Source organism: Neltuma alba, unplaced genomic scaffold (assembly GCF_004799145.2).
Source record: "Neltuma alba isolate B1F8T4 unplaced genomic scaffold, ASM479914v2 tig00012305_pilon, whole genome shotgun sequence".
NCBI lineage: Eukaryota > Viridiplantae > Streptophyta > Magnoliopsida > Fabales > Fabaceae > Neltuma > Neltuma alba.
The window spans coordinates 91,227-113,606 of record NW_021636817.1 but is presented as its reverse complement, the minus strand read 5'-3'; positions in this window follow the sequence as shown (position 1 = coordinate 113,606).

Sequence of the window (22,380 nt, the reverse complement as noted above, 5' to 3'; positions counted from 1 at the left end):
CGAATAACAGTAAGAGTAATTTTGGCTACAAAAAATAAACTTTTAGGGTATAGAAGAGGGAAAAAAAAATTCCAAGTGTTAAGTGTTCCTTCGTGAATAATTTCAAGACTTATAAGTACCTTGTCACAATTAGTAATTTTGAATATTTTAACATAATTTTAATTTATAAGTTTAAATATTTGAGAATGGTGTTAAATATTGAACTACTAGGAGGGGTGAATTGCATGTATCTAAAACCTAAACATGTACTAGGAGGAAAAACTCCCTAAAACAATTTTTGTTGTTGCTATTTCTAAAATTCTTTCTTCCTAGTATTCCCTCCTCCCTATTTTACTCCCACTTTTCCTTCCATCCAAAAATAGCATCAAGAGTCAAGTCCATCCACACCATTGGAGAGAGTTGGGTTTAGTGAAAGACACTAATCTTCCATAACATAATAAATCAATGTTTAAATCCTATTGGGAGAAGTGCCCAAGTTTAGTATTGTTTCGAATGTCATTGTTTTCAATAAGTGAATACCTATATATAGTAAAACAAAAGTCCACCCACACCAACCAATAACACAGAGACAAATGTTTTTTTTTCCCCAATAAAACCAAGCCAGCCGAAATCCCTTGTAAACAATAAGTTGTGTCTAGAGCCACTGTAAAACCACAACATGTAACTAGCTTTCAGAGGAAGAGATTTATAAATTTGTTTAACAAATTCTTTTTTATAACAATTGAAAAGACAAGATATATTTATATCAATTTCCAACCACAAATATAAATTTTGTTTAGCGAAGAATCCAATATAATAAAAAGACCATATAATCCCTCAAGGATGTGAAAGGGTGTCTCTGATTATGCCAACATTGTGGCGAATCAGATAAATTGGAAAGTAGATATGACTCCTCCATTCCCCTTAACCACTTTGGTGGCCCACTAGGCTCAGTACCTGCATTCAAGTTATTACGGGTTTCTGGCCTTATATTGCAGACTTCTTTCAACTAGAATCCTCTCAAATGAAGCGGGCCTCAACTCCTCTTTATACTCTCATAATGTTGTCAATGCAATTTTAAAAATTCCCATCTCCTTCTCAGGTGAAGATGATCAGCTTTATTGGTTTGCAAGATTGTTATCCTGCCTAATCTAGGTACAAGAAATTTCTCAATACTACTTTTCCTAGTCTAGGGCCTTCTAATTTTTGTGTGTGGAAATTCTTGTGGTCACAATTGTCTTGCGTCATAAATATATGGTTATGACTTGGAAATTGCTTCTTCAAGTCCTACCATCTGGTGATATTCTCAAAACACCATCACTTGAATGTGTCAAATCAATGTCTGTTTGGCTATATTGAAGAAGAACCCTTGTAGCATGTCTTTATTTTCTGCCCATACACCTGTACTATCTATTTTGGAAGTCTTTCAATTGGACTATCATGTACGAATCTCTCAACCTTCAGAACCTGGTTACAAGATATCATCTCCCTTGCCTTTATTGGGATGGTCAATTAGAATAAGTCAAGAAAATCATAATTGTTTTGAACACTATTTGGCACAAGAGAAATATGGCACTACATGAAGGCATAATCTTACATCCAGAAAAATCATTCAAGAAATTAAAAGTAAGTCTTCACATAGAAGCCCACCAACTAAAGCTCTTTGTTTGAAGCCTCCCACCCTTTTGAACTTGCCAGGACAAGGTTTACCAATTTTAATGAAAAGAACGTAAGGGGAGGGAGTATACATCTTGTTGCCTTTTTTTTTTTCTCAGAGAAATGCTGTTCACTCCTTCTTTATCAATAGAAGAGACTCAAATGCCTATCTCTTTCTTCTTTTGAGCTTAAGAATTCTCTTGGTATGGATTAGAACAATCAATGTCTAGAAGACAATTCATGCTTACACCTACTTTGCGTTGAGAAAAAACTTCATAACATATGCCAACTTTTTGGAGTTTGGTTCAGCACATTATTTATATTTTTTTCTACTGTCTTCTTTTTCTACCTAGTGTTCTTTTTATTTCTGTTAGTTTTTCTTTATTTTTCTCTATCCTCAATTCCTGTTTTTGTCCTTCTACTACTGTTAACCCTCTATATTTTCTTATCTTTAATATCATTTTGCCTTTTCCTAAAAGAAAATATTGTAACTCAGGAGTAAATGCAATTCGAACCACTTCATAGGACGTTGTACGTACAATGTAAAAAACGTACGTAATATATATCGTTAAATCTAATATGGCAAGCTATACTATTTATACGACAAATAGGTAATGACTAATTCTTAAGATTCCTTACAACGGACAAAATTTCAACATATATCCAGTTATATATAAACTATATGCTTATGAAATGTCACCCTTGTAACACCTCATGTTTAAATCAATTAACTTTCCTTGCGAAAGTATTTGGAATCACTTTTGAAGGCTAAAATTGATAAAAAATCAAGTTTGAAAATTTTCATTTACGAGTTACTATTCATTGTCACCTTAAAATGTGACAAACTTCAAAAATTCATAACTAATTGTAGCAAAATTGAAATCGAGTGATTCCAAGTTCTACAGAAAGCTCTTTGGACAAAATTTTGAGGAAAAATAGTTTCTGAACTGATTGCCTTGAAATTTGAGCTCAATTTCCTTTGAAAAAGTTACTGTTTATTTAGTCATTTTCGGAATTTACTGTATTTTTGCCTAATTTTGGAAAGGCATAACTTTTTGCTCAGTTATCGGAATCGGGCAAACTACCACTCATTTTAAAGAGAAACATCAGATCTCTTTTCTTGCCAAATATTATGACCTAACTCACTCATTTGATAGATCAAACTGGAGCTACAAATTCACTGCTCCAGGACTTACGTTTTATCCCTTAACATCTCTTTAATTCTTTTTATTTCTTTGCCATACATAACATGGCCTTAATCTTTCCCGTTCATGCTCATACACTTTCATTCATGCCATAACTATTATAATTAAATACATGGCATCATTGGCATCCATAACATAGTTCACAAAATAGTAGAATTATACATTTATCAACAGTGTCATCCATTAACAAGAATAATTCTGCGCTTACTTCTCCTTGCTTCTCATGCCATTATTGCCCATCATTGATTGACCTAAATGGTTGGTTAGGGAGGGGTGAGATTCGGGGGAATCTCAGTAGCAAACACTACCCATAAGCATGCAAGACATAATGCGCATGCAAGACATAATGCACATGCATGACATGTTATAACATTAACACATGAATGCCATGGAAAGTAAGCTAAAGCATTTCATGCTTCCATAACATATTGCCAAGGCAAAAGATAACATAAACTTGCAAACATAACTTTGCAAACATTTCATCATAGCTTAGTCACATCATGGCAACACAATCACATCATGCGAGCATACATATCAAGCACACAATATAGGTAAGTTCACTACCTTGTAACATGGCTTTCCCCTTGCTTTTCCTTTGATTTCCTTGTCTTTCCAATCATGTGGACATTCGGTCAACATCACTAAACATCCTCTTGGATGTTCCAAACGTCCTAAACATAGTCACATTGATCATACATCCCTATTTTACCATAATTTTCTGAGGTTTCCTTATTACTCAAACAATTAAATCTACCTCTACATCTCAAATTGAACCATAAACTTATAAATTCCTTTTAAGTTACCTCAGGGGTATTTTCGTCATCTCTCTTCACAAAAGAGCCTTAGAATATTATTTCCCATTTTCTGGGATTTTCTTAGAATTTTCTAAGTACTTTTCATTTTTACCCCTGATGGCCGTAATTTTCTGAATTTATGGTTTTACCCCTGCTTAGGCTCAACCTTATAAAACTATCTCTTTGAGGCTTCTAACTTAACCTTTGGTTTATATCTAGCCTCTTTTCTCTTTCTGGGCCTTTGAGACTTTACCGGAGCCTTTAACTTTGATTACCCTTTAGCCTCTTAAAACTTTCACTTTGCAGTTTAGTCCCTAAAACTGCTTTAACTTCCTTTCTCATCTTTAGGACCTCTACTAAAAGGGGTCTGGTAGCCTGTCTCATTCAGGCTATTTCTGATACTTCTAGGCTTAAAAATCGGGATGTTACAACCCTCCATTAGAAAACATAAAACGGGTTCATGGCTCAAAAGTCTCTAATGTCAACTGTAACTTCTTGGTCTGCCTAAAATGTCAGTCAATGATCAATTATAAAACGTGAAAGGCATGGAAACAATTTAAAATGAGTCATTTAATTTTTAAATTGGCAATGGGGAGGAAACCACGCATACTGACGGCTAGTAAAGTCAAATAAGCAAATAAGACTTTGACATCTAACTCCCTATATGATATTTTTTTTATTTAATACAATTTAAACATGCACATAAATGTGTCAACGTTGGGTTCGAATCCAGATCTCATATAAACATGATGGGTGGCATTGTTGTGGCACGGAGGGGCAACTAGCTGTTGACTCCTTATATGATATATTACTGGACACAAACAATACAAAATTTAATTTTTCTAAATTGAATTTTAATAAGAAAAAGATGAAATATATAGTCTTGATAGAAAGAGCAGATTTTACTAGTCGTACTTATCATAGTGATGAGCAACTTGTGCTCATCGTTATAATACAATCTAAACCATTCAAAATCTTATATAAATGGTTTATATTTGAAATTTTTAATATATAATTTTTTAATATATAATTTTTTTTAAAAAAGTGTTAGCTATAAAATTATCTTTATTTTAAATTATGTATCTATCAAAAACATCAAAAAATTTAAATTCCATTTGGACCATTTAAAATTAATTAAGATAGTCTAAATTAAGATGAACGTGGTGATAAGTATGGAATGTGCTATCAGGTTCTGGGTTTACACATCATTTCAATATGAAAATATATAAACAAGGTTTACTGGTACTCTCCTATAAATAATTTAGTCTCCGTAAATTTTTACTGAAATCGTATATATTTATTTTTTAATTTATGAGTTATATGAATAATAGTTTTTGTTAAAAAGTTCATAAAAATATAGAAATACTCATATTTATGTATCTAGTGACTTTGACATCTATAATCAGCTCCATCAGGCTAATTGATGGTGTGAATATAAGAGAGCCATATATAATTTGCAAATACGTGAGAATATATTTAGGATGAGTGTGATTGTTCTCATAATAATAATGATAATCATAATCATAACAACAGCAGTAGCAAAAAGAACACATTTAATTTAATCATTTAATTTTCCATACGAATTCATTTTAGTTTCTTAATTTGACAAAAAAATTTTAAATGTTAACAAAACATGCTCAAATGCTAAAATGTTAATTTTAATTTTTAAAATAATAATAATTGCTATAAAAATCATTTAAGATTAACAGTGTTAGGGTTAGAAGATTAAAAAGATATTTAATTGAGAGGCCAAACTAAAACCTTATATAAAGTTAAAGGGTTAAGGTGTAAGCTTACCTGTAAGCTTTTACCTAGGAGTGCTGAACACTAGGAAGTTTAAAATTGTAACCTATTGCCTTCTACTGTTAAAAATGTTTACAGTTATCACTATTTTAATAGTCAACATTATGTTTTTAACAATGAGGAGTAATATTGCTATAATTTTAAATTTTTGGGATAAATATACACTTCAAATTTTTTTGGATGCCCAAGACTTCTAAGTAAAAATCTCCGAGATAAATTTGTACCTTAACCCAAAGTTAACTAACTAAGGTACACTATTTTTACAACAATATCAAATACTTCTACGTGGTCATCATTGTCAATCTATATACGTTTGACTAAAACACCTTATAATTAAAGAAATTTAAGGTGCTTGAGTGGCCACAATTAATTTCACGCCCACTTTGGGTTATATAAATTGATTTGTTTTGCATAGAGATATTCGCATCAAATCAAACCTAATTATGGCTTTCAGGAGGCACTCTCTTCTTTTTGTGATTCTCTTCGTTTTTGTGTTTATTCTTTCTGCTGAAGCATCCGCAAGAAAATTTGGTGGTACTTCCGAGTTTCATATATGTGAGTGATTCCCTCTTGTTATATTAATTTGGCCTTAACCATTTATAAATATAATGTTGTGAACTTTGTATTATAATACATGGAGTTTTTATAATATAAGGTCTAAATAACTAATTTAAAAATATTAAAAAATATGTGCATTGACTTCCTAAACTATCTTTTTTAATCATATTCATTGAAACTATTCTTGGTAAGAACACCTTACAATCAATATAAATATTTTGAAAAAAAGAATTATAAATTTATGAGATAAAATAGATTGAGATCTTATATATATATATATATATATATATATATATATATATAATCAAATACAACTCCAAACTATCTTTGATATTAAGGACAAAAGAAATGTAGTATTATGGGCATCTAGGGGTGGTAATAAACTATTATTTTATATTTTTGGGAATACTACCACTCATCTAGGGGTGGTAATATGGGCCAACCCGCGGGTTGCGGGTTGGCCCATGACAGGTTAAGGTTAAACGGTGCGGGTTGAAAAGACCTGTGTAAGGGGGTTGGCCCGCTATGGTGGGTTGACGGGTTAACCAGCCAACTATGATTTTTTTCTTCTTCTTTTTTCATTTTAAAAATATTTTTTCTTATACAATATAAAGAAAATATAATAAAAATTTTACTTTTCCTTCAAATACTTGGTTGAAAACACCAAATAAATGATATTGATATTTTTTTAACTTTTTTTAGATAGTATATAGAATATAATAATATAATTATAATAATTAATAAAATTTAAAAATACCAAAAAAAATGTGGGTTAGCCCGCGGCGGGTTCTGGGTTATGCGGTGTGAGTAAAAAGGTTTTGTTTGTTGGCGGGTTGACTTTTAGCCAGTCCTAACCTGTCATTTTTTGTGGGTTAGTGATTTGGACTCCCGGGTTCAGTCTATATTACCAACTCTACTTTCATCTTTGTTTTTCTGATTTTTCTTGTCAATGCACCAAGATCAAATCAATTTCCTTTAATATTGTCTTCAAAATATACAATGATAAAATTGTATATTTTATCCTCTAATTTTATGTAAGATTTCGGTTTAGTCCCTTAATATTATAAAATATTTTTTGATCATCTAACTCTAGTATCATTAGCCTTTGTTGATGATTTTTTGTATCAATTATTGTTGTTTAAAAAAATTAAATTTATATGTTAATATATGAAAATACTTTGTTGACATTTAAAATTTTAATGTCAGACTTTTTTGAACAAAAGTAACACTAAAATTAAAGGACTAAAAATAATTTCGTAAAATTGAGAGATTAAAATAAAATATTGTTTAAAATTAAAGAACCGAAGGTGCACTCTTACCAAATAAATTATCATAGAGATAAAGAAGTGGTTAATCATACTAAAAACAATTCTACAAAAATTTAGATCCTGAACCTATATTTTGGTAACATAATTATTTTTTTATAGATTTACATGAATGAACAACAAACATCGAGAATAAACAACTAACGAATTAAAAAATTCTTTCTTTTGAATTTTGATAGATTTACATGAAGAGAGGAGGCTTGCAGCTGGAATTCGATGTTCGACAGAGAAATCTGAACATTACAATACTTCTGAAGCGCTGGATAGACCTCGTTGCCACAATTATAAATAACAATTAATGTAATGGTTACGATCTTAATATCTTATGGTTATTAGCAATATAATATTAATAATCAAATAAATTTCATGCACTATAGATATCAATTGTATGGGGCTAATTGAGTTTAATTAGGGATTATTTAACTTTATCAGTCAATTTTCAATTTATGTTTTCATAAGTGCTAAATTCTTGAATTTAAAAGTATAAATTTTTTTAAATATTTTGCACATGTACTATTTTATTTTATTTTTGCACATTATCTTAGAGTTAATTTGAAAATTGTTGATGTAGGTTACTTTGATTAAAGATTTTGAGCAATCTTAAAAAATCGAGTTAAGAATTAATCTTTTTTAGTTTAATTATTAATATTTTTCCTTGGTTCCTGTTATATATTCTTCAATTAGGGTTACGTTACTGTGAAAGGTTGGTATATACGCACGCACGCACAAAAACACACACACATATACGTGTGTGTTAAAGTATACATTTAATCCTAAAAATTTACGTTAAGTTTCAATTTGTTCCATAAGTTTAAAAAGTGTATTTAAACTCAACACTGTTAACATTACTAACAAAAAATGTGAATTAGTGATTTTAAAATGATAATATATTAATTTTTAATTTAAAAAGGATTAATATGCAAATTTGTCATGAAAGTTTGCACTTAGGAGCGATGAGTGCCTAAAAGTTTTTTTTGTGCAAATTTACTTCGAAAGCTTAAAATCATAGTAATATTGCTTTTGTATCGTTAAAAAACTAACGTTCTATAAGGTTTAATTGTAAATTTTCATAAAAATAATAGGGAAAAAACTTAGGTAATTTTTTATATCTATTATAAATGAAGTTTTCCAATCATAAATGAAGATGTATCCTTTTTTTTTCAATATAAATTTATAATTAAATGTTATTAAATGTTAATATTTTAAAAATAAGATACATGGTCATGTGTGATTGGGGAGCTTAAAATAATTAATATAATGAACTTAATGTAAATATTATCCAAATAATAATTCAAAAATATTTTTTGATATCTCTGTTTGTAACCCTTCCATTTTTAATATATTATCATGTTGATTTTTCCTAAATTAAAAAAAAACTATATTAGCACATCCCTTGAATCCAACTCAAAAGAATGAATCCCCACTATTATTAAATTATTAAATAAATTTAAAATACCTGAAAGTTCAAACCTGCCCACCACACTTTGGGTTATAAATTAACGAGTACTTGGAAATACCCGTCGAATCTAACTGATGGCTTTCACGAGGCTCTCTCTTATTCTGGGGGTTCTCTTCCTTTTTGCTGCTGAAGCATTGGCCAGAAAACTTGGTGCTGCTTCGGATCTTCATATACGTAAGTGACGCTTGTCATATCTATATGGCTTTCATTTATGAAAATACAATTACAGACTACTTTATTGTAAAGCTAATAGGTTTATCTTTTATACTTTAACTTTTTATATTGTTTCAGTTCGTTCTCTAATTTTACATTGTATCTTTTAATCGCTCTAATATCGTAAGTTTTAAATAATCCTTTTTGTGTCAATCATTATTATTAAAAAAAAGTAAACTTAATATATTAGCAGCATTTAAGAACATTTTGTTAACATTTACAATTTCAATGTCAGTATTTTTGTCAGTAAAACTTACCATGTTAGAGTGAGATGACTAAAAAGACAATAAAATTAATGGATTGAAATTAAATCTTTGTACAAAGTTTTTTATTATTATTATGATGATGATGATGATGATGATGATGATGATGATCTTGTAATTAGTTAGCCAAGTGTTTCCCTGCATTGCTTTTCAATTTGGGGTGTAATTTATAAATTATGCGATTTGCAATATATTTTTTATTATATATATTATTTATTGATATAAGTTTAGTTTGTCCATGTGATATTTTGAAATATATTTCTTTTTTCATCTTTTAAAAATATTATTTTATTTGAAGATGATGTTCTCTGCAAATCTAGATCTTCAAATTTACATGATATGTATAGTTAAAGTAGTAGGTCTGGGTAAGATGACCAATCCCTATAAATATATACATATATGTATATGTAAATATATATATATATATATATATATATATTTATATACTGATATTGATAAATTCTTTTTTATTTCAATAGCTTCACAAGAGGAAAGGACACTCGCAACCCAAGCGTTTGTTACCCGATGTTTGAGAGGTTCAACACCTGATAATCCTCGTTGCCACAATTATTGATCACAAAGAAATGGTTATTATAATCTATTTGGGAAAATGATGATTATTATTCATGTGTTTCTTTTAATTGTGTACTTATTGCTGTATTAGCAAGAAACAAATAAATTCATTCCCAAATGGTTATTAAGTTATGTTGTTAATTTGATATACACTGTGACAAACCCAAAGGATTCTTCACCTTCTTGTGTTTTGAATTATATGAGAATGTAATATTTTCAAACAGTTCTTTAGTCATTTAGTGTACGTCGGATAATTACTTTTCTGAATATTTCCTATAGTTTCATACATTTTCTAGTCAAAGAGGAGCACTTAATTACTTATTATTATCATCATGTAAAATACTAACAAGCTTACAAACTAATCCATAATTCCTTATGTAATAGTAATTGATTAAGTTGATTGATCAGGCTCTGCCAGGAGTAAATTAAATTAATCTGCACGCCTTGAGGTTAATTGATATAATAAAAGCAAAATTAGTCTGGAGTTTTTGTGAATAAGAGGAGAGACAAATGAGCAATGAGAAGTAGAGGACACTGGCCACATCTTAATTCACAAATCTTAAGGCCAGGGCTTATGGTTTCTTTTACTTTATTATATATTAATGAATTATTTAATAACATTTTTAGTATTTGAAATTTCATCTTATTTTTAGTTTTGGTCTTTGAAATTTGAAACCAATAGTTTTAATCCATAAAATCTTGGTTCAGTGATAAAAACATTGTTCTAGTAACCAAAAATCTTTAGACGGATCAAAATAAGATCAAGTTTCAACAATTAAAACCACTTGTTTTAAAATTTAGAGACCAAAATCAAAACAAGGTTATTATTAACTCTATATTATATATTAAAGAGTTAAGGTGTGTCTGGCACTCCGAACTATTTTCTCAGGTGCACCCATCAATATCCTAAAGTAATGAGCAATGCAATTTCGTCTTGAAGTTATTAAAATGGTGCGGTCTCATATATTCCTGATAGAACCGTTAGTTTGACTGTTAAAATACTGAGTCAGCAAAGTATGAAGGGATAGCTGACATGGAAAAAAAACCTTGGTTAGCATAATCTTCCAAAAAGGCTTTTAACCATGAAAAATAAACAGAGGCTACATTCTGTTCTTTGCAAACGAAACGTAGTAGGCGGCCAGCCAAACTCATTTTCACTAGTCTGCAAACAAATTAAAGATGTGTTCATCATTGGCCAGCAAACTCGATGATGCTTTGTGAAGAGAAAACGCAAATATTCAAGAGCAAATGGCAAATTCCAATATCCTAATCAATTTTCTTTTCTTCTAGCAAAATCAGATTTCAAGAAACATAAATCAAAATATAGATACTAGGAACCATAAATCAGTCAATATTCGGGAGATCCATACCATAAATTAGCTTCACAAAGTTTAAATGAATTAAATAGATAAACCTTCAAGATGAGAAAAATAGAGTTCGAAGATGAGAAAATCGAGGGAGTCCTCTTCGATCTATATAGATTTTAACTTCAATCTGCTATAACGTCAATCTCTTCCGGCCTCTGTCCGGAAATGCACAATGTCGTCTTCGTTCGTCCTTTGTTTCTGCTACTACCGCCTTGGTTTTTGCTACTTCTGCTTCTGGTTCTAATGCATCCGTTGCTTCGCACCTTTCCGGATCTCACGCCCGTTCGCCGACTCTGACCAGAGGGATTATAGATGCCATGAAGAAGACTCATATCTAGCAACAATTATCGATTTCTACAGTGGCTGTAGTGAGCCCGCAAAAGAGGTCGGCCAAGGATAGGTAGCGAGGTCCTGGATGTGATTATTGAGAACGAATCCCAGAATCACAACTCTCCCTCTTTGTCTTTTCCAGCTCTCCTTCAAATCTTCAGCTCTTCTTCAAGGTTGCACATGCGATTTCTGGAAGGCCGAAGAATTTTTTTTCTTTTTTCTTTTAAGATCAAAAACTCTTTTTAAAATATTACATAAACTCCATGTCATATGCCAAATAAGATTTTTTTTTGGTCAAACTTCACTGACATAGCATTTTAATGGTCAAACTAATAGTTCTGTCAGGAATGGATGAGACTGCACCATTTTAATAACTTCAAGGGCAAAATTGCACCACTTATTATTTTAGGACACTGGGTGCACTTAAAAAAATAGTTCAGGGAGTTGGACACACTTTAACCCTATATTAAACCCAACTATATATATTTGATGTAAGACTTTCTAGACCAACCCAAATTCTTTTTACATTTGGACATCCTAACAAATTTTTTTTTTATTGTTAAACATTAGCAAATAAACTATTATGTTAGAGTATAAGAAGTCTTCCCGTTGTTTTGTGTTCTAGCATTAGCATTATGGTTGTTCTTTGACTGAGCATGCTTATTTTCTTTTCTCAGTTTTGCAGTTTCACTACAAAAAAACAGGAGACTAGCGATGAAAATTAGTGACGGAATTTTTGTCGCTAAACTGGTTAGTGAGGGAAATTTTGTCTCTAATTTGTCCAAAAAAAATTTGTGGCGGAATCTGTTCCGTTACTAAAAACGCCGTCACTAATTGATTTGCGACGGAAATAAAGGATCCATTGCTAATTTGGCAACAGAGTGGTGACGGATAGCAGTCACAAATTTTGTGATGGATTAGTAAAAGAGTTGTCCGTCACTAATTTGTGACAGAAATTCCATCACAAAATTGTGACAGACTTGTGACAGAACTTATGTCACAAATTTATGACAGACTTGTGACCGAAATCCATCACAAATTTGCGATAGAATTGTGATGGAATTTCCATAAAAAATTGGCACACATTTGTGACGAAAATTCCGTCACAAATTTATGACGGAATTTTCAGTCCCATGTTAACCATGGATTTGTGACAGAACTGTCCATCACAAATTAGTGACGGAATTCCCTAGAAAATCCGTCACTAATAATGTTCCATGTTTTTTTTTCTGATTATATATTTAGAGACGGAAGTTTCATGACAAATCCATGAAAAAAATTTTATTTTTAAATTTTCTTTTGGTTTCAAGCTGTATTTCCTGGAAGAAACAAATTAAAATTATAATTATAATGTAGCTAATATTCAAACCAAATTAAAATAGCAATTGTCATAACAAGCAACAAACCTAAAAATGTCAAGTCCTAAATTAAAGAGCAATCATTATAACAAGTCTAACATTAAACAAACTACTAATTATCATTATGTGGACTTGCTTCACTTTGAGTGCTGGAGTGGATAGGCGACCCAGTTGAGTATTTTCGCTCAAGTGCTTCCAACCTAGACAAGATGGTGTCATTCAATTGTCTAAGATCTTTATTTTCTTCTTTAAGCTCTGAGACAATATTATAAAGATCAAGTTGGCCTTCTGTGTTGATGGAAGGAGAAGACATAGGAGAAGAATGTTATGTGTAGTCATTATGCTGGGCATTAGATCCTAAGCCATAGATTCAACCCTTGTTTTTACCACCAAAAGCTTGCAACCAAATCCTCATTTCTTCACCATCTAGCTGATTTGATTCCTCCACAGTTGGAGAACCCACACTAGAACTCCTGGATGCCTTGATCCTCATGTAATGTTCCTATGAAAAAAGAAAGTAAAAAATTCAAAATATAAAAGCATTGACAAGCACACAAATAGGCAATTCTCAACGAATCTAAAAAACAACAATCTAGAGTGAACAAGCCTTAAAATAGCTACTGGCAGAGGCCAAAATCTAATGAGGCAACCTCAAAGTTTATTCAAAACAATGACTAAGCTCACCCAAGTACTTTATATGCTTAAAGATTGCTTAGGGACAATGCAAAAAGTCATGGAGATAGTATGAATCCAGGTGAAGTTCATGCAAAATTTGCCCTAAAAACTAGTTACATGCACTATCTAAATTAACAACATTTTAGTGTGAGTTCATTAATGCCAACCAAGTTAGAAAATGTACACTAGCAGCTTGAATAAAAGAAGGCACTTAATAGTTCATTTCCAAATATAAAACTTATTAATACGAGAAGCATGCACAATTAGAAGACCTATATATTTCTATTACTATTACCATTATTATTATACTGCCAATAATGCATTTTCAAAGGCTAGGAACTAAAGACGGCTAAATTCCCATCCTTCCATTGAGCTAGCAGAAAGAAATTATTATTCTTATTTTAATTCAATTGGGGGAAAAACTTACCTGAGAAACAAGGGGGCATACAGCTAGACACTCTCCGCAAAGAAAGGACAAAAAAGAGAGCTATCGATGCTAAAAAATATCAGGTTGGTCACCAATATGTTGAAACTTTAGCAACTTAAAAGATCAAAGATCATAAATATGTAGTGGATGTCTATGTTCATTTCCTTCTAGGGAGAAAATAAAACAAAAAAAAATGTCTGCAAAAAGGAACAAAATATAGGAATAGGAAATAAAATAAAATGCAAATCTTGATGGCAGGTGGTGGTTGTTTGAGTTCTTCATATATAGCAAAGCAAACAGATATAGAGGTAAAACAAATCAGTAGACCCTTACTCTTGGATAGTTAACTTAAAAATCGCAACATGAACCACGTCTGGTGTTTCTAGTAAATTTGACATCAAGCCCTTCTCTGTTTGTGAGGAGGAATTAAGAAAGAGCTTCCAACTGCAAGGAAAAAGTTTAGTTATTATTTTTTTTTCACTTCCTTGACTGTTTATTTATGTATTGTTTGTTTGATACAGTGTTAGCTTAATGATATCAATTTAATGTTAACTTTGGTTACAGGTTGCTGATAGACTTACCAAGAGAAAAAAGCTCATTCCAGAATGTTTGCATAGTTCTCGAAATTGTGGCACATGCTGTTGTACTCTGTAAAATAAGATGGGGGTGGTTGTCAGATATTAACTGTTCAAAGTCTTCTCATTTTCCTTTGCAGGTAGGAATCATAACCATGGTATTAGCTTGAAAGAATCCATTCAAGAGTTATGCAAAAACCATAATCACAGGTCACATTAAAGACATATGTGTTGTTCAAGTGAGTTTGGAGGCGTTTGGCTGATTGAATTGTGTATAAGATCTTTGATCATTGGGCTTTATTTTGTTTCCTTCATGACCATCCTTTTGGAGAATGGCACTAAGCCACTAATAATTTTGTAAGAAAAAAGCTTTTACAGGTTTTCCATAAGGAGAGGTTATTTCTAGCTTCTATACATAGCATATTATCCTATGTGCAAGATTAATTTACTTTTTATGCAAATACAAAAAGCACACTGGCAAATAAATTTAAGCTTTTGCATTAGAGTGCAATCACTTAGTAAAATGCTATTCTAAAATAAAATTTTTGGAAAAAATATGAAATTATAAGGTTGAAAAAAAAAAGGTAGACTGCTAGAGGATTACGATGGTTTAATGGAGGAAGTAAGAGAACTTATGGGAAGAGAATGGCAACTCAGGTTCAAAGTGATACATGCAAAAGCTAATGCGTGTATTGACAAGATGGCGCATCAAGCTTTCCTTCAATCTAAAAGGAAAAGAACTTGGGTAATATCTCCTATAGAGTTAGAAGAACAATTGCACAAGGATCTACTGGGCATCAGGACTCCAAGACAAGTTCGCATGGTTTACCGTAATCTTATGGTTTTGTATTCTATTTAGTTTATCTCTATTCACGAAAAACAAACAAAAAAAGAAGAAAAACTCACCTTGAGGCTGGTGATGAAAAGAAACTAGAGACTAAGCTGCAAGAGTTGAAGAAAGAAGTCAAAGTAGAGTAAGGAGAACACGGACGGTGATTACGTTGGCTAGTGACAGCGTCGCTGGTGATGAAACTTGGAGAAGGAAGTCGATGTTACCAACAGAGGAAGATGATTGAAGAGATTCTATCACTGATGTGGTGAAGATAAAGGGTGTGTTTGGGATGACAATGACAGAAGTAACTTTTTTTCAATCTGACTTTTACAGAAGTCAGATTAAGTAAAAGTCAGATAGGGTAATGATTTATGTTTGGATTGGGTTTTGGAAAAAAGTCAGTTTGAGAAGCTGAAACTTGTTTAGATGATAAATGTAAAAGTAAGTTTAGATGTAAAATGACTTAAAAGGACATGAATTTTATTAAATAGTACATATCTAATATTAGATATATATAATGTGACTGTTTTTTAAGAAGTAAGGAAAATAAAATTATTAAAAGTAAAGAAATTTGATTTATTATTAGAAAGAAATTATATATAATGTGACCATCTTAAAAGAAGTAATGAAAATAAAATTATTAAAAATAAGGAAATTTAATTTATTGTTATAAAAGAAATTATATATATAATGTGACTATTTTAAAAGAAGTATTGAAAATAAATTATTAAAAATTAAAAAAAAAGAATATTTTTGGGATAGTTTACTTTGCTAGAGAGATAAAGGAAAAGAGGCTATGCGAATGGGTGGAGAGAACACAAGGAGATGATAGAGCAAAAGTGTGATAGAAAGGAGAGAGAAGGGGTAGATGAGGGTTAGTGAAAATTTTAAAGGAATATTAACAGTTGAATGACTTATCCACTGCCCACCGCTGCATTTCTTGGCTTCTGCGGTATCGAGCATTTCCCCCATAAGTCAGATGGGAACGAAAGTTGATCTAAACAAGTAGCATCTTCAAATGCACCATCAACCCATGTTTTGCGTGTTCCAATACACGTTTGGATCTCCAAATGGAGATCCAAACAGACCCAACGTAGAAGGTGAAGTGGCGATGAAGATGAAGTGGTGAGATCTAGGGCTCAAGGAGTGGTGGCCATGAAAAAAGAGGGGTTGAAATGGAGAAGTATTGGCGGCAATCTTACATTTTTCCATCGCGTGCTGAAACATCCTTACTTTTAACCCCTCAGAGTACGAGTTTAGAAGCGTTATGGTTCAAGCGATTCCCAAAACAAGCCTGTAAATTGAACTTGGGATTCGTTCTCAGGTTATTGTTTACTGGGTATTTTCCAGATTACAGGTCCAACTTTGAGCAATCATAACTCTTAGCACACACATCCGTTTTAAGTGGTCTACACTTGTTTTAAAGCTCAAGATGTGTACTTTAATCATGCCAAATTTCATGAGCAGAGTTAGTCATTTGCCATACTTCTACTCTGTCATTATTTTATTGCTCAATTAGGGATAGCTTATCCCCTAACTTGCACTAACAGTTCATGATTAAAACTTTCCATACATAATACCATTCCATTCATACACTAACCATTCACATACACTATCATAGCTAATTACACAACTCAACATCATCATTTATCATCATATACCATCAATGGCACATTTACAACATACATCGGTATATACAGTGTACAATGTAATACAACAAATTTCCCAAATCGTTTCTTCTTTCCTTGCCTCCACTTCATATATCTTTCACTTGATCATATCACCTATTATGGTTGGTTAAGGGAGGGTGAGATTTGGGAGAATCTCAGTAGCAAACAATAACCACCCCAAACATACATGGCAAACTTGGCATTTATAACATACTTGTAACTTAATATCTTTATAACATAATGGCATGTTTGGAAATCATTATGCGTTTATCATAAAACACATAGGCCTATGGCATATTCAAACACATTCACAATCACAACACATGAGTTCATACAATCATATGGCATAGAAACATGCTATACATGCAAGCAAATACCAAGCACATAAGGGTAAGGTCAAGCTTGCTACTAAGATTCTCCCGAATCTCACCCTCCCTTAACCAACCATAATAGGTGATATGATCAAGCGAAGGATATATGAAGTGGAGGCAAGGAAAGAAGAAAAGATTTGGGAAATTTGTTACATTACGTTGTACACCATATATACTGATGTATGTTGTAAATGTGCCATTGATGGTATATGATGATAAATAATGATGTTGACTTGTGTAATTAGCTATGATAGTGTATGGGAATGGTTAGTGTATAAATGGAATGGTATTATGTATGGAAAGTTTTAATCATGAACTGTTAGTGCAAGTTAAGAGATAAGCTATCCCTAATTGAGCAATAAAATAGTGACAGAGTAGAAGTATGGCAAATAACTGACTTTGCTCATGAAATTTGGCATGATTAAAGTACACACCCTGAGCTTTAAAACAAGTGTAGACCACTTAAAACAGATGTGTGTGCTAAGAGTTATGATTGCTCAAAGTTGGACCTGTAATCTAGAAAATACCCAGTAAACAGTAACCTGAGAACAAATCCCAAGTTCAATTTACAGGCTTGTTTTGGGAATCGCTTGAACCATAACGCTTCTAAACTCGTACTTTGAGGGGTTAAAAGTAAGGATGTTTCATTTTGGTATCAGAGTAAAGGTTCTGGAAAAGGTTTTGGCAAATTGTTGAAATAGAACAGAGGCTCTGGTAAAGGTTTAATGGAGCACTGGTTCAAGCAAAGCCCAATATGAGTGAAATCCCTGTCCAGGAAAGTGATGGGTTATTAGGATTGGTCCAACTACAGTTATGAGATTGAGGTGACTTCTCCAGGGGACATGGACACAATGGAGAAGTAAGGAATGACAGAAAGTAACCTAAAAGATAGGTGTCACTGTTAAGAGGCTCCCCCTCAGGAATGGAATGGTTGAGCTGAGAAAGAGCTTGACCGGGGTATGAGTCAAGGTCAAAAGACTCCCCAAGAGGGTAGTGGCTAAGAGTATAGTATGCCAGTTTGGGGTATGGTTCAATGCCCCCGTAGGGGAACCAAGTGGCAACCTAAACCTTGAGTAATTGATGTGACCTCGATAGAGGCAAGGTAACAGGACAAGATGCTTGAGGTTTGTTCGAATCCCTGAATAGAGGTAGAAACCCTTAAGGGATAGTAAACCAAGAGGGATAGAGAATAGATGATATTGAATGAAGAATTGATGATGAGTTAGGTGCCTGACCTAGACACAACACAGCAAGGTGATTAAATATTCACTGTGTGATGTGATTAGTGTATGATGATCAATACTTGACCAAAGGAACGATTGGTCAGAAGATAAAGGAAGTTAGAAAGAGTAGAGTCAGGCAAGATCCCTCTTGAGGATAGAGTTAAACGGAAATAGATGAGAATGTGATAGTTGATGGTTGCACTGGGAATTGATACATAGAAAGAGATAAGTAAGTTCCTGATGATGCCTAGAGCCTGATTATGCTTAGATATACAGTAATGTTTGCGGCTGGCGAGTATTCCTTTATGTCCCTAAGGCATCAATAAGAAGTGCAACCGTAGCACTCAGGCCAGTAGGGAATCTAAGAGAGGAGATCCCTATAGACAAATGCCACTGCCAAGATGATCGAATGAGTCAGGGTGAGAGGCTCCCCTAATAGGGATTTGACATGCAAAAATGTGTCAGGATAAAGATTAAGTAACCGGAAGGTCTTGGCCATAGAATGTCTATTAATTTAGGAGGTGGTTCTTTGGCTCAGGGTGACGCTGCTCTATTGAGAGCAAGCTATTCTCTGAAAAGAAAGTGGTTCTCCGATGTAGGGTTGACGCCGCTCTATTAGGGGCGAGCTATTCTTTAAAGAGGAGGTGATTCTCCAATACAGGGTTGATGCTGCTCTATTGGGAGGGCGAGCTGTTCTCTGAAAAGGGAGTGATTCTTTGACACAAGGTTGACACTGCTCCACCAAGAGCGAGCTGTTCTCTAAAAGGAAGGAAAGATTCATGGAGTTAACCTTACCCCAATGGAAATGAAATTGGCCAAGAATAAGAAAAGGATGGAAAACATGAGAAGATGATAGAGATTATTTTACAAGACCTCTCCTTGTAAGATGAGAAAGAAAATCGTAAGATATGGCAGACTAGCATGGATATGATGACAAGCCTAGAAGGCCATAGTTGTGAATCAATGGCCTAGGGAATTAAAAGGGCATAACAAAAGGGAAATGGCCTGAGGTAGCTAAAAGTTAAGGGAAAAGGAAAGGCAAGAAAGATGAATGATTTCGGAGTTGACAGAAAGGATTGAGTAAGGCCTAAGAAGGCAATACTGGTGTTTGTGATCCGTCTTGGGGAATAATCAGTCAAGTTACCAGCCGAGGGTAGGTGACTTATTCCTTGACTCAGTCCACTGGTCTAAAGGCTCTTAAAGAGTGGAACATGGCTCGGGCAGAATGGAAGAGTGGGGTAGCTCTCAAGGTCATAGTAGACCAAACCCAAGGGAAGGTTATTGAGTCATGAGGGTAATATCTCTTTGGAGCAGGAGAATGAGATGACCAGGGATGAGTTTAAGATGGGGAAACCTCCTCAGGATTGGTTGCTTAGTATAGAGAGAGTACCATTGACTTTTCCACAGACACTATTATTGTTAAATAGGCCGAGCTCAATTCTGTTCTAGTCAACAAAAGAAAATGAAGAAAGTAAAAGTTAAGGGAACCACAGGCTATAACTCCTTAAGGGTATGCATTCAGGCAAGCTCTATGTGAATTAAGAATGTGAAAGAAAGAAAATAGGCCCTTAAGATAAAGATGAGAAAGGCAGAGTATGCTGAAAAGAATAAATAAGGGCAAGGTTAGAGGAACTTGGAATGCCATGGTACAGTGAAAGACCATGAAGGCAAGTATACTGCTATGGTATTATTATGAAAGAATGGGCCTAAAGTATAGGAAAAGTGTGAGCGGTAATGATAAAGCACATAAAAGTAAAGGCCATCCTCGCATAAATGACATAAAAGTAAAAGATAAAAAGCTATGTAAGTAAGGATTCCAAGATTGAAACCTGGCAATGAGGTATAATGGAAGGTTGAAAAGGCCCAAGTGAAGCATAAGTGAAGATATTCTCCTCAATTAACCTCTCATTAAGGGTAAGGATAGAGGTTTGACCTGGAAATTTTGAGGATAAAATTTTTTTTGAGAGGGAGAGAATTGTAACATCCCAAATTACCAGAATTAGCCTGAATTGGGTAGGCTACCAGACTCCTTATGCCAGGAGTCCCAGAGGTTTCCTGGAAGGATAGTAGGATTTCTAGGGACTAAATCGCAAAAGAAAAGTTCTTTGATACCAAAAAGTGTCACACCTCTCTTTATAATCCATTATATATCAATTAGAACCAATATAAGTCATTTCATAACGTTTCTGGATGAAAAATTTTGAATTTCAGGATTTCACTGTTCATCCTGTCCGTATATTATTCACATGAAAATAGGCCAATTTTGAAAATTCACAACTAAATATAGAAAAATCAAAACAAAGTGGTTTCAATTTTCACACGAAGCTTGCTAAGATTTCTATGGAGGAAAAATAATCATTAGGTCCAATTCAATTCAGAATAATTCCAAGAAATTCGTCAATGTGTACTATTCATTTGGTAAATTTTCAAATTTCCAGTATTTTTTTTCAACTTTGGAAGGGCATAACTCTTAGCACAAAACTCTGAATTTGATGAATTACCACTTTTTTTAAGGATAAAAATGAGATCTATTTGGCTGTAAAATTTCATGTCCAGATTCCCACAATTGCTCATTATTTTATGTGCCACAAGTTTGGCACTTTTTAGGGAATTTCTATCCCCTAATTGCCACTTTCTTTGATTTATTTCCTCTTTCCCTTTTTCCACATTCATTCCATAATGTACCATGCATAACAGCATTAATTACATATTGCTCCACTATCCCAATACCAATTCCTTGCCTTGATCCATGCTTGGTCCACTTCCTAATTAGTGCATAAATTGACATAGGAGAAATGAGATTTCAAAGAAATCTCAGTAGCATATGATTTATAATTATCATGTAAATCATTGCAAGTTAAATTGTCATATGTCATGCAATCCAATTCATTCCCAACTCATAGGAATTCATGCCAACTATCATGCAAGGAGAGGAACATTATATCATCCACATTGACAAACCACAAAGCATTTCGCCAAAGCATAATCAATGTCAATCAACAATCAAAGTCACCACAAAATTCCTCCAAATCCAAACAACAACAAATCACAACAAACAAGCAAGATAAAAAATCAAATTATAATTTAAAGCTACTGAGATTTCTTTAAAATCTCATTCCTCCTATGTCAATTTATGCACTAATTAGGAAGTGGACCAAGCATGGATCAAGGCAAGGAATTGGTATTGGGATCGTAAAGTAATATGTAATTAATGATATTATGTTATGTTGTGTAAGGTATTATTGAACTTTATGTAAAGGTTGTATCTAGTTATGGATGATATTATGATGTGTATTACACTTTATTCTCATACCCTAATATTGAAATTATGCATGGTACATTATGGAATGAATGTGGAAAAAGGAATAGGGGAAATAAATCAAAGAAAGTGGCAATTAGGGGATAGAAATTCTTTAAAAAGTGCCAAACTTGTGGTACATAAAATAATGCGTAATTGTGGGAATCTGGGCATGAAGTTTTACAGTCAAATAGATCTCATTTTTATCTTTAAAAAAGTGATAATTCATCAAATTCGGAGTTGTGTGCTAAGAGTTATGCCCTTCCAAAGTTGGGCAAAAATACTGAAAATTCAAAAATTTACCAAATGAACAATACACTTTGACAAATTTCCTGGAATTAATCTAGATTGAATTGGACCTAATGATTATTTTTCCTCCATAAAAATCTTAGCAAGATTCGTGTGAAAATTGAAACCACTTTGTTT